This window comes from Leptodactylus fuscus, chromosome 3 (assembly GCF_031893055.1).
Source record: "Leptodactylus fuscus isolate aLepFus1 chromosome 3, aLepFus1.hap2, whole genome shotgun sequence".
NCBI classification, from domain to species: domain Eukaryota; kingdom Metazoa; phylum Chordata; class Amphibia; order Anura; family Leptodactylidae; genus Leptodactylus; species Leptodactylus fuscus.
The window spans coordinates 222,961,312-222,973,386 of NC_134267.1; the positions used below are offsets into that span (position 1 = coordinate 222,961,312).

Below are 12,075 nucleotides of genomic sequence, written 5' to 3' on the forward strand. Positions count from 1 at the left end.
TGAGTGGAATCCATGCGATCCTCAACTTTAACAAGATTCCCGATGCCGGCATTGGCCACACAGCCCCAAAGCATGATGGAACCTCCACCAAATTTTACAGTGGGTAGCATGTGTTTTTCTTGGAATGCTGTTTCTTTTTGGACGCCATGCATAACGCCTTTTTTTTTATAACCAAACAACTCAATTTTTGTTTCCAAAATGAAGCTGCCTTGTCCAAATGTGCTTTTTCATACCTCAGGCAACTCTATTTGTGGCGTACGTGCAGAAACGGCTTCTTTCTCATCACTCTCCCATACAGCTTCTATTTGTGCAAAGTGCGCTGTATAGTTGACCGATGCACAGTGACACCATCTGCAGCAAGATGATGCTGCAGCTCTTTGGAGGTGGTCTGTGGATTGTCCTTGACTGTTCTCACCATTCTTCTTCTCTGCCTTTCTGATATTTTTCTTGGCCTGCCACTTCTGGGCTTAACAAGAACTGTCCCTGTGGTCTTCCATTTCCTTACTATGTTCCTCACAGTGGAAACTGACAGGTTAAATCTCTGAGACAACGTTTTGTATCCTTCCCCTGAACAACTATGTTGAACAATCTTTGTTTTCAGATCATTTGAGAGCGGGCTGTCCATGCTCGGCGACCATCAAACTTAACTGAACTTGAATTGTTTTGTAGAAAGAAATGGTCCAAAATACCTTCATCCAGGATCCAGGAACTGATTAAAAGCTACAGGAAGCGACTAGAGGCTGTTATCTTTGCAAAAGGAGGATGTACTAAATATTAATGTCACTTTTCTGTTGAGGTGCCCATATTTTTGCACCGGTCAAATTTTGGTTTAATGCATATTGCGCATTTTCTGTTAGTACAATAAACCTCATTTCAATCCTGAAATATTACTGTGTCCATCAGTTATTAGATATATCAAACTGAAATGGCTGTTGCAAACACCAAAATATTTAGAACTAAAAATGATTAAGATTAATAGGGGTGCCCAAACTTTTTCATAGGACTGTATGCAGGGATATGCAGCGCCGCACCTCTCATGAAGTGACCGCTTCAGGCGGCGCTATGCCAGGGCCCCAGGGGGGATGGCTTTTTTTGACCTAAGCCAGTCCAGGACAAACTGTCCTGGACTGGCTTAGTGTCACCGTCTCGACAAGGAAAGTGAGCAGTGGATTGGGGCGATCCTGCTGGGCACAGCGCTGCTCCAGCAGCCGCCCCTCACCCTTTGCAGAGAGCAGGTCTCCCTGCCTGCTCTCTGCCTGCTCCGCTCCGCCCCCTCCTCCCCACACGCCGGGTGACGTGGCCACGTAATCAGGCCCGTACCCGACGTGTGCCTGCATCCTACGCGGCCTCACAAGACCGCTGCGCAGGCTGAAGAGCAGAAGCAGGTAAGCTTCTGCAGAAGAAATTGTGGGGGGATAAATACTAGATTTATGATGATGGGGGGGGGGGGGGTGTTGGAGTGCTGTGGAAGGGTTGGGGTGCTGGGGAGGGGGGGCTTTTTGATGTCTGTCTGGCCCTTCCTTGGGCTTGAGGACTGTTTTTTTTTCCCACCCACCTTGTAATTCTTTCACTTGCAGGTTAATTGGAGCATTACAGTCTGTAGTGCTCCTATTAACCCCCAAGTGCAAGAATTGCAAGTGGGTGGGAAAAAACAGTCCTCAGGCCCAAGGAAGGGCCAGACATCCAGAAGAACCCCCTCCCCCAGCCCCCCCTTCCCCAGCACCCCCATCTTCCCCAGCACTCCAACACAATAATGGTGTCTGCCAGCTTTAACTGAGGTGCTATTTTACCGGCAATCACAGGCACCCGGAGCAAGATTCAGGGCCTGCGTGCATTTTTATGGCAGCCGGGAGCCTTGTGAGGCTCCAGCCTGTCATTCTATACTTTCTATTGTAGGCTACTCTATGTAGCCTGCAATAGAAATGCCGGATTTTTGCGATGCATGGTATTAGTGATCAGTCCCCTAGGTCCTAGCCATTAGCTGCTGTGTGCGGCCCTCGCAACAACCTCTTGTTACTCATGTGGCCCTCGGGATACCCTGAGTTTGACATGCCTGATCTAGAGTCTGAATTTACTATAGGATCTAGTCTATGGTCTAAATTTACTTTAGCGTCTTATTTGAGGTCTAAATGTATTCTTGGTTCTTGTCTGAGGGTCTGAATCTACTCTAGAGTTTGGTCTATGGTTTGGTCAAGGGGTCTGAATTTACTATAAAGTTTGGAATGTGGGCTGATTATATTTTAGTATCTGAATTCTTACAAACATTTCTTGTGGGTGTCTGGATTTATTCTAGGGTTTATTCTGTGGCCTAAATTTATTTTAGGGTTTGATCTGGAGTCTGAATTTATTTTGGAGTTCGGTTTGGGTTCTGAATTTATTCTAGAGTTTGATCTGGAGTCTGAATTTACTATAGGGTCTAGTCTATGGTCTAAATTTACTTTAGGGTCTTGTTTGAGGTCAAAATATTTCTAGGTCTGAGGTCTAAAAGTATTCTTGGGTCTTGTCTGGGGGTCTGAATCTATTCTAGGGTCCATTCTGGGAGTCAAAATCTATTCTAAGGTTTGGTCACAGGGTCTGAATTTACTATAAAGTTTGGCCTGTGGGCTGAATATATTTTGAGATCTGAATTCATGCCAACGTTTGGTGTGGGGGTCTGGATTTTTTTCTAGGGTTTATTCTGGGGCCTAAATTTATTTTAGGGTTTGATCTGGAGTCTGAATTTATTTTGGGGTTAGGTTTGGGTTCTGAACTTATTCTAGAGTTTGATCTGGGGTCTGAATTTATTATAGGGTCTAGTCTATGGTCTAAATTTACTTTAGGGTCTTGTTTTAGGTCTAAATATTTCTAGGGTCTGAGGTCTAAATGTATTCTTGGATCTTGTCTGGGGGTCTGAATCTACTCTAGAGTTTGGTCTGGGGATCTGAATCTATCCTAGGGTTCGATCTGGGTGTCTAAATGTATACTAAGGTCTGAACTTACTATAAACATTGGCCTGTGGGCTGAATATATTTTAGGATCTGAATCCATGTCAACGTTTGGTGTGGGGGTCTGGATATATTCTCTGGTCTATTCTGGGGCCTAAATTTATTTTAGGGTTCAATTTAGGTTCTGAATTTATTCTAGAGTTTGATCTGGGGTTTGGATTTATTATAGGGTCTGGTCTATAGTCTAAATTTACTTTAAGGTCTTGTTTGAGGTCAAAATATTTCTAGGTCTGAGGTCTAAATTTATTCTTGGGTCTGGGGATCTGAATCTATTCTAGGGATCGGTCTGGGGATCTGAATCTATTCTAGGGTTCATTCTGGGAGTCTAAATCTATACTAAGGTTTGGTCAAGGGGTCTGAATTTGCTATAAAGTTTGGCCTGTGGGCTGAATATATTTTGGGATCTGAATTCCTGCCAACGTTTGGTGTGGGGGGGTTTGTATTTTTTTTCTAGGAGCCTATTTATTTTAGGGTTTGATCTGGAGTCTGAATATATTAAGATGTCATAAAAAGGAACAAGCCGGTCAAAGATATAAGTTTTTTAGTTTGCGACCTGAAATTATCTTAATATATTCGGCTTGCTGAGCTTCATGCTCCGCTTATCACACCACGTAGAGTAATTCCCCTGATGTCACTGCTCATATCCAGACAAGTATGCCCAGAAGGGGGCAATAATCCCCTCTACAGCTCAATTAGATTATGGGTCTAAATTTGCAAACAGTCTAGATTCCATGGTGCTCGCTTCCAAGTACCGTCCAATTGTGAACATCATCCGCAATAACTATTTGTATGTGCATATGACAGGAACACAATACGCGGTAAGACACGGCGGCTGAGCGCAGTGCGGCCCTTCTTCTATGTCTATAAATCCCACAAACAAAACTTTATTTTCCATTTTGCGAAATGCCAAACAGCACAGCCCGGCCGAGCTCCATAGATTTATTATGCAGATCTGTCCTCTTACCACCTCCCATTGAATACAACTCCGGGCTGTACAAAGCATTGATGTCGCATTTACAATACAAACAGAATAACATTACACAGGGTGCCAAAAAAATAGAAATATACAATGTAGAGCAAATGGATCCAAGTCTTGTTCTTTGAATGTAATAAAACATAATGCTCTAGGGTTCTGCACTCCGCTATCAATACGGCTCTACAGCCAATCCTTATTGTTAATAGCGGAATGGAAAAGCAACGCAAAGCGGGAACGGCTTACAAAATAATTACCCCTGGTACGGAATAAAGGAACAAAAAATCTTACGGAATCTCGACGCAATTCTCATTACTATTAATGCTAAAAAAAAATAAAGCAACATAAAGAGGCTACATTCACATCTGTCAGATGTCTGTCTGGAGGAGAGTCCGTCCGGAATCCTAGACTAAAAAGTCCAACGTTTCATCATCGATGTAAGGGAAATAGATAAACACCGGACAGATCCTATTTTGGTCACTCGGAATCCATTGTTGCCCATCATTAGATGGACCGTGTTTCTGTTCTATTGCAATGGACCACAAGAAGGGACAGAAGATGTAAGCATGCTCTATGTCAATTTTATCATAGGATTGAACAGTGGCGTAATGATCATGTTCGCAGACAGTGCAATCACGACCGGGCCTGGGCCACGACCGACCACCATGACAGTGGTTGGGGAAAGACTTGTTCCCTGACCGCTATACATATTGTTAATGGAAAGAGGCCTGATTGGGCCACTTTACATTAAATGCCTGTCCAGGGGAAGTGTATAAAAATAAAATAAATACTTATACTCAACTGTCCTGGGCTGAGCATCTGCTCTGGGGTTCTTCATGCGGTAGATGCTAAATCCTAGTGGAGAAGGGGTTCAGGCTTTGGCTCTGTTCAAGCAGTGGGCACTGTGAGCATATAATACTGTCTGGGGGCCACTGTGAGCATATAATATTATTCAAGGGCCACTGTGAGCATATAATTCTGTGTGTGGGCTACTGTGGAGCATATAATTCTGTGTGGGGGTGACTGTGGAGCATATAATACTGTGGGGGCGACTGTGGAGCATATAATACTGTGTGGGGGCCACTGTGAGCATATAATTCTGTGTGGGGGTGACTGTGGAGCATATAATACTGTGTGGGGGTGACTGTGGAGCATATAATTCTGTGTGGAGGCTACTGTGGAGCATATAATACTGTTTGGGGGCCACTGTGAGCATATAATTCTGTGTGGGGCCACTGTGGAGCACATAATATAGTGTGGGGGCCACTGTGGAGCAAATAATACTGTGTGGGTCCACAGTTGAGCATATAATACTGTGTGGGAGCCACTGTGGAGCATATATTACTGTTTGGGGACCACTGTGAGCAAATAATGTTGTGTGGGCCACTAGTGAGCATATAATACTGTATGGGGCTCACTGGTTAGCACACAATAATGTGTGGGGGCCACTGTGAAAAATATAATGCTAAGTGGGGGCCACAGTGGAGCACGTAATACTGTTTGGGGTTGACAGTAGAGCACATAACACTGTGTGGGGTCCACTGTGGAGCACACAATAGAGTCTCAATATTGTTTACATGGTGGGTGCTGCGCTGCTCACTCACCGTATTCTTGATAACTGCAGTTATGGGTACTAAAGCTCTATCCTTTCAATTATCTGAGATATCGCTTCAGCACCCGTAACCACCACTATCAAGAAATCACTCTAGGAAGGGGGTAGGGGTCCCCGGACAAAAGTTTGCAGCTAGGACCACACGACTTTAGTTATGCCACTGCGATTGAAATATATAGTTTATTATAAAAAGTTTATATGTAGTTTCAAATAGGGGCAAAATGTAATCTGCAGGTCTTTAATGTCCCCTAATAATCGTAGGGTTGCTAGGAATCTCAGCGATCATTTATGAAGAAACTTGCAAGTGTTGAATTCCCCTGCAGTGCCACCACTGGAGAAATAAGGTATTACATAGTTCTCATTCAAATTTAATGATTGTCTCTGTAATGGATATGTCAGGTCCTCCAGAGTGAGGGACATTCTTTTTGGATCAAGTCTGCTCTGCCTAGTAGATTACCTTACAATTTTGTCCTGCATTTATATTGATTTCTACTAAAACCAAAGTAGGAGAATGGAGGTCATTGAACTTCTGGATGACTAGTGACAGAAAAGTCTGTCCTTCAGAAACTAATATGGTTTTAATATGGTTACGTCTTGTTCCAGATACCATATACTTTGACTCTACGATTACCGTATTTTTTGGACTATAAGACGCACCGGATCATAAGATGCACTAAGGTTTTAGAGGAGGAAAATAGGGAAAAAAATTTGAAGCAAAAAAATTTGTAAAATATTTAATAACATAATAATATAATATTTCACCAATGTAAATACAACCGGGGTTTTTCGGACACAGAGATACCAAATGTGTATGTGTTTCACAGTAATGTTTTTGTTTTATATGTATTCTAGGGATATGGAGGTGATTTGAACTAATATATATATATATATATATATATATATATATATATATATATATATATTGAACTTGCAATCATTTGATTGCAAGTCCTATAGATTGCAATACAATTGTATTGCAGTCTATGGGAGATGCTCAATGTTACTATTGAGGCTGGTCAGGGGAGGCTCCCACGTGGCCCAGGAACACCGCCATCTTTAAGACCCGAATAGGGTTGAGCCGATCTTGAAATTTCAGAATCGTTTTTAAAATCTGATTTCCGATCGTTTTCCATTTGATCCAAATTCCGATCCCAATGCAATTAAATGGGATTTTTTAAATAATCAGAGATCGGATTTTAAAAACGATCCTATTCACTACACAGCATGTAGTCCAAAAATTTTAACAATTTTTGGACCCCATGCTGTGTAGTGATTAACCTCCCTCACCGGTGTCTGCTTACCTGCACAGCTGCAGCTCCCAGTTCTTCTAGGTCCGGTCCTCTGTCCTTCACATGTCTTCAGAGCGCCCTGGGCCCCTCCCTGCCTCCCTAGACTAGTATTGTAGAGACGCAGGGAGTAGGCAGGGCTTGGTGCCGCTGGAGAGTGTGGGCAGGTAGACGTGACTGCATCACTCACCTCTCCCCTCCCAGTACCCGCCCACACTCTCCTAAGCCCCGCCTTCTCTATAATACTAGTTTAGGGAGGCAGGGGCGGGGCGCACAGCGCTCTCGAGCCACATGAAGGACAGAGGACCGGACCAACAGAGGGCAGGGGCAGCACTTCTGTGCAGGTAAGTTGAGCGAAGTTCACGAGTAGATAGATATTACTGTACATTGACTTGTTTAGTAGATAGACAAGTCAATGTACAGTAGTATCTATCTACTCGTGAACTTGCCTCGTCGTCCTCACAGCAGCGCAGCACACATTCGGACTATAAGACGCACCCCCATTTTCCTCCCAAATCTGCGTCTTATAGTCCGAAAAATACTTGCTGCCCTTGACTTGTAACCTCTTCCTGTTCAATCATGTCCTTATTCCCAACTTCCACTTCCTAACCTGGATTACTGATATGTTTGCTAGCTTTGTTGCTTACCTACTAATCTAAACCTAACCTGGTGGATACAAGCCCCAGCACCCGTTAAGTACCAATGGGCACCAAATTTTCTTTGTAAAAGGGGAGTCACTGAAGATAAAAATTTTCTTTAAAATATGGTTCCCTTTAAGGACAGGAAATAAGTGCTCTCCCTATATCAAACCATTGGGATGAAAAATTGGGGTGCCACAACAGGACCCACCCCTATAGACAATCCCTAATAGACCTAGTATTAGCCAACTTTCACCTGCAAATGATGGATCCCAGAACATTTACATGGGATATCCACGTTGTAAAGCACTTTTTGCATACAGGGAATATATTTCACTTTTTGATAAAACAGCAGGGACGACGTGATCCTTGTCGCTCAAGCGTTTCCCGGCATACAGATCACAGGTAGCATTGATCTAATGGCCACTAGCAATAAGATAACTCTTCTCCTGATCTATATATAGAGGGACGCAGTAAAGAATGAGATCATGTCATCTCTACTTCCCCAGGCTTCCTCTGAAAACCTGGAACACGACTTTGATGTCATACGTTACCACAGTAACCGGATGAATGAGGAAGGGGACGCTTTGGGGACACGGCAATTAAACGGAGCTCCGAATTCAGCAATTTTGTAACGGGAAGATGATTATTTCAGTTCCCTATGTCTTTAGTAGGATAGGGCTGACGGCTTCATCTGTGTAATGGCATCTGTAGAAGCGTAATTCACAGGTGTCATTTTAGTCGGTGTCCCATCTGTGTGTATAACGGGTGGCACATGGACCCAGCATGCGGCAATTCACACCAAACCCATGACCAGTGTGGCCAAAAATTCCAGAATGACTTGTATAAGTCCATGTGTTGTTTGACACAGAGTTAGAGACCACCGACAGCTTCCCGTTGCATCTCATCCGTAGACATACGATGACTGTACACACCTATCACAAGTTATACGTGTAGACTAGAGATGAGCGAACAGTGTTCTATCGAACACATGTTCGATCGGATATCAGGGTGTTCGCCATGTTCGAATCGAATCGAACACCACGTGGTAAAGTGCGCCAAAATTCGATTCCCCTCCCACCTTCCCTGGCGCCTTTTTTGCACCAATAACAGCGCAGGGGAGGTGGGACAGGAACTACGACACCGGGGGCATTGAAAAAAATTGGAAAAAGTCATTGGCTGCCGAAATCAGGTGACCTCCATTTTAGACGAATAGTGGATTTCAAATCCGGGTCATATGAGAATGTGAACTTTGTGACTATGAGACAGAGATAGCTGTACAGGCAGGGATAGCTAGGGATAACCTTTATTTAGGGGGGAATGTTATTAAAAATAACTTTTTGGGGCTCTATCGGGTGTGTAATTGTGATTTTTGTGAGATAAACTTTTTCCCATAGGGATGCATTGGCCAGCGCTGATTGGCCGAATTCCGTACTCTGGCCAATCAGTGCTGGCCAATGCATTCTATTAGCTTGATGAAGCAGAGTGTGCACAAGGGTTCAAGCGCACCCTCGGCTCTGATGTAGGAGAGCCGAGGCTGCACAAGGGTTCAAGCGCACCCTCGGCTCTGATGTAGGAGAGCCGAGGGTGCACTTGAACCCTTGTGCACCCTCAGCTCTGCTACATCAGAGCCGAGGGTGCGCTTGAACCCTTGTGCACACTCTGCTTCATCAAGCTAATAGAATGCATTGGCCAGCGCTGATTGGCCAATGTATTCTATTAGCCTGATGAAGTAGAGCTGAATGTGTGTGCTAAGCACACACATTCAGCTCTACTTCATCGGGCTAATAGAATGCATTGGCCAGCGCTGATTGGCCAGAGTACGGAACTCGACCAATCAGCGCTGGCTCTGCTGGAGGAGGCGGAGTCTAAGATCGCTCCACACCAGTCTCCATTCAGGTCCGACCTTAGACTCCGCCTCCTCCGGCAGAGCCAGCGCTGATTGGCCGAATTCCGTACTCTGGCCAATCAGCACTGGCTAATGCATTGTATTGGCTTGATGAAGCAGTGCTGAATGTGTGTGCTTAGCACACACATTCAGCTCTACTTCATCGGGCTAATAGAATGCATTGGCCAATCAGCGCTGGCCAATGCATTCTATTAGCGTGAACTGAGTTTGCACAGGGGTTCTAGTGCACCCTCGGCTCTGCTACATCAGATTGCTACATCTGATGTAGCAGTGCCGAGTGTGCATCAGATGTGTAGTTGAGCAAAACTGACTCAGCACTGCTAAGTCTGCATTCGCATAGGAATGCATTGGCCAGCCTTCGGCCAATCAGCGCTGGCTCTGCCGGAGGAGGCGGAGTCTAAGGTCGGACCTGAATGGAGACTGGTGTGGAGCTATCTTAGACTCCGCCTCCTCCAGCAGAGCCAGCGCTGATTGGTCGAGTTCCGTACTCTGGCCAATCAGCACTGGCCAATGCATTTCTATGGGGAAAAGTTAGCTTGCGAAAATCGCAAACTGACAGGGATTTCCATGAAATAAAGTGACTTTTATGCCCCCAGACATGCTTCCCCTGCTGTCCCAGTGTCATTCCAGGGTGTTGGTATCATTTCCTGGGGTGTCATAGTGGACTTGGTGACCCTCCAGACACGAATTTGGGTTTCCCCCTTAACGAGTTTATGTTCCCCATAGACTATAATGGGGTTCGAAACCCATTCGAACACTCGAACAGTGAGCGGCTGTTCGAATCGAATTTCGAACCTCGAACATTTTAGTGTTCGCTCATCTCTAGTGTAGACTTTTCATAACACGAAGTCATTGGGGTGGCCACATATGAAATTTGCAGCAAATTTGTAAAATTTGTAAAATTCATTATAGACAACCAATTTGCCAACTCTCCCAGCATGTCTAAAATAAAGGATGACCTCCCGGAAGACTCGTTGGTAGAGATGAGCGAACACTCTTCGGATCAGCCGTTCCGAACAGCACGCTCCCATAGAAATGAATGGAAGCACATGGCACGGCGACCGGCCGGCGTCACAGGTGCTTCCATTCATTTCTATGGGAGCGTGCTGTTCGGAACGGCTGATCCGAAGAGTGTTCGCTCATCTCTACTCGTCGGGTCTACCAGTCCTGGTGGAACGTTCCTGCATCCTTTGAGCTTTGCGTTATTCTATATGTGGAATGAGGATGTTGTGTGCTGGACACGTCACAAAAAGGGATGTAAGCGGTAGCGAGAGTTTTTTGTCAAGATGACCCGTACCCCCTCCGAAATGTATCTCCACGTTAACAATGGCCACTCCGGCTCAGCTTCCTATGACTGACGCTTATGCCATGTACTTAATGTTATATAACAATGCACTCGCGGTGACATAACGGATTGTTATATGTATAAAAGCTCCGCTCGCTGACTGTTAATATTGAGATGACTCCATATTGTTATTCCGCGCGGCTCTTTGGCTGTCAGAACGCTTTATAGTCGATGAGAGGCCATGCGTGCATTCATCTGCACTATCTCGTGTCTTGTGAAAGTTTCTGACATTTAATCAGATGGAGCGGGATACTTGCGTTGCAAATAGAGACATTGAATTATTCACTGGCAGATAGCAATCAGATGCTCTTAGGAACTTTCTGCTTTTACCATAAATATTGCCTGGTCTGGAACAGATAAATAGGAGGAATTGGGATGGAGGCGATAAAAGCATTGCTAAATGCATCCCCGATGTCCCGCAGAAGTGATATGTCCTCATCACGCACTCCGATTTATCCCTCAAGCCTGAAGGATCTCATAAAGAAGAGATTCATGGCAGGTAAGAGCAACGACCAATTACCCTTCCTAATACGTGAAGCCTACCGGCGGCTATAGAAACAAAATCCGTCTTGGTCTGAGGCTTAGTTATTGGTATCGGCTACCCCTGTGTCATGGTGCCTGGGGAGGCCAAAATGTTATAATTGCCAACTATCCCAAATCTGCCAAGGTTGTCCTCAATTTTCTGAAATAATCCCAACAAATCGGACACGTCCTGGTAAACTTTGTGCTGAAAAGAGTTGGGATTTATGTATAACCTGTCTAAGGCTAAAGCCTAACGTCGAAGACACCCAATGTTTTTGGCTGCAGCAGAAAAAAAATGTTGCGCTTTACATTATTGGCAAAATGAAGATTTCATTCATTTCAACCACACATTGCGAAAAAAAAGCAGCATTTTTTTTAAAAAAAACAAAGGATCTTAATTTTAGCTACACGCGAGTGTATTTTGGCAAAATACACGTGTAAAAATAAGACTCCCATTGACTTCAATGACATTTTACATTTTACATGTGTATTTTGACGTGTTTTTTGACACGTGTAAAAAAATGTCATTAAAGTCAATGGGAGTCTTATTTTACACGTGTATTTTTTACACGTGTATTTTGCCAAAATACACACGCGTTTACTCCGTGTGAAGGGTGCATGCACACGGAGTTACGCCAGGCTTGTAAAAATACTCATTCACCGCCGTACACGCGAGCGCAGCGGACGGCTCCCGAACACTTCCCATTCACTTCAATGGGAGCGCTCGTAACGCCGGCGTTACGAGCGCTCCTATTGAAGTGAATGGGAAGTGTTCGGGAGCCGTCCGCTGCGCTCGCGTGTACAGC

At 44.6% G+C, this 12,075-nt stretch overlaps 1 protein-coding gene across 1 annotated transcript in view; it reads right to left on the bottom strand.

Annotated features, from left to right (window-relative positions):
• Positions 1-12,075, bottom strand: part of PTCHD4 (patched domain containing 4) — a 115,081-nt gene that overhangs the window by 36,872 nt on the left and 66,134 nt on the right.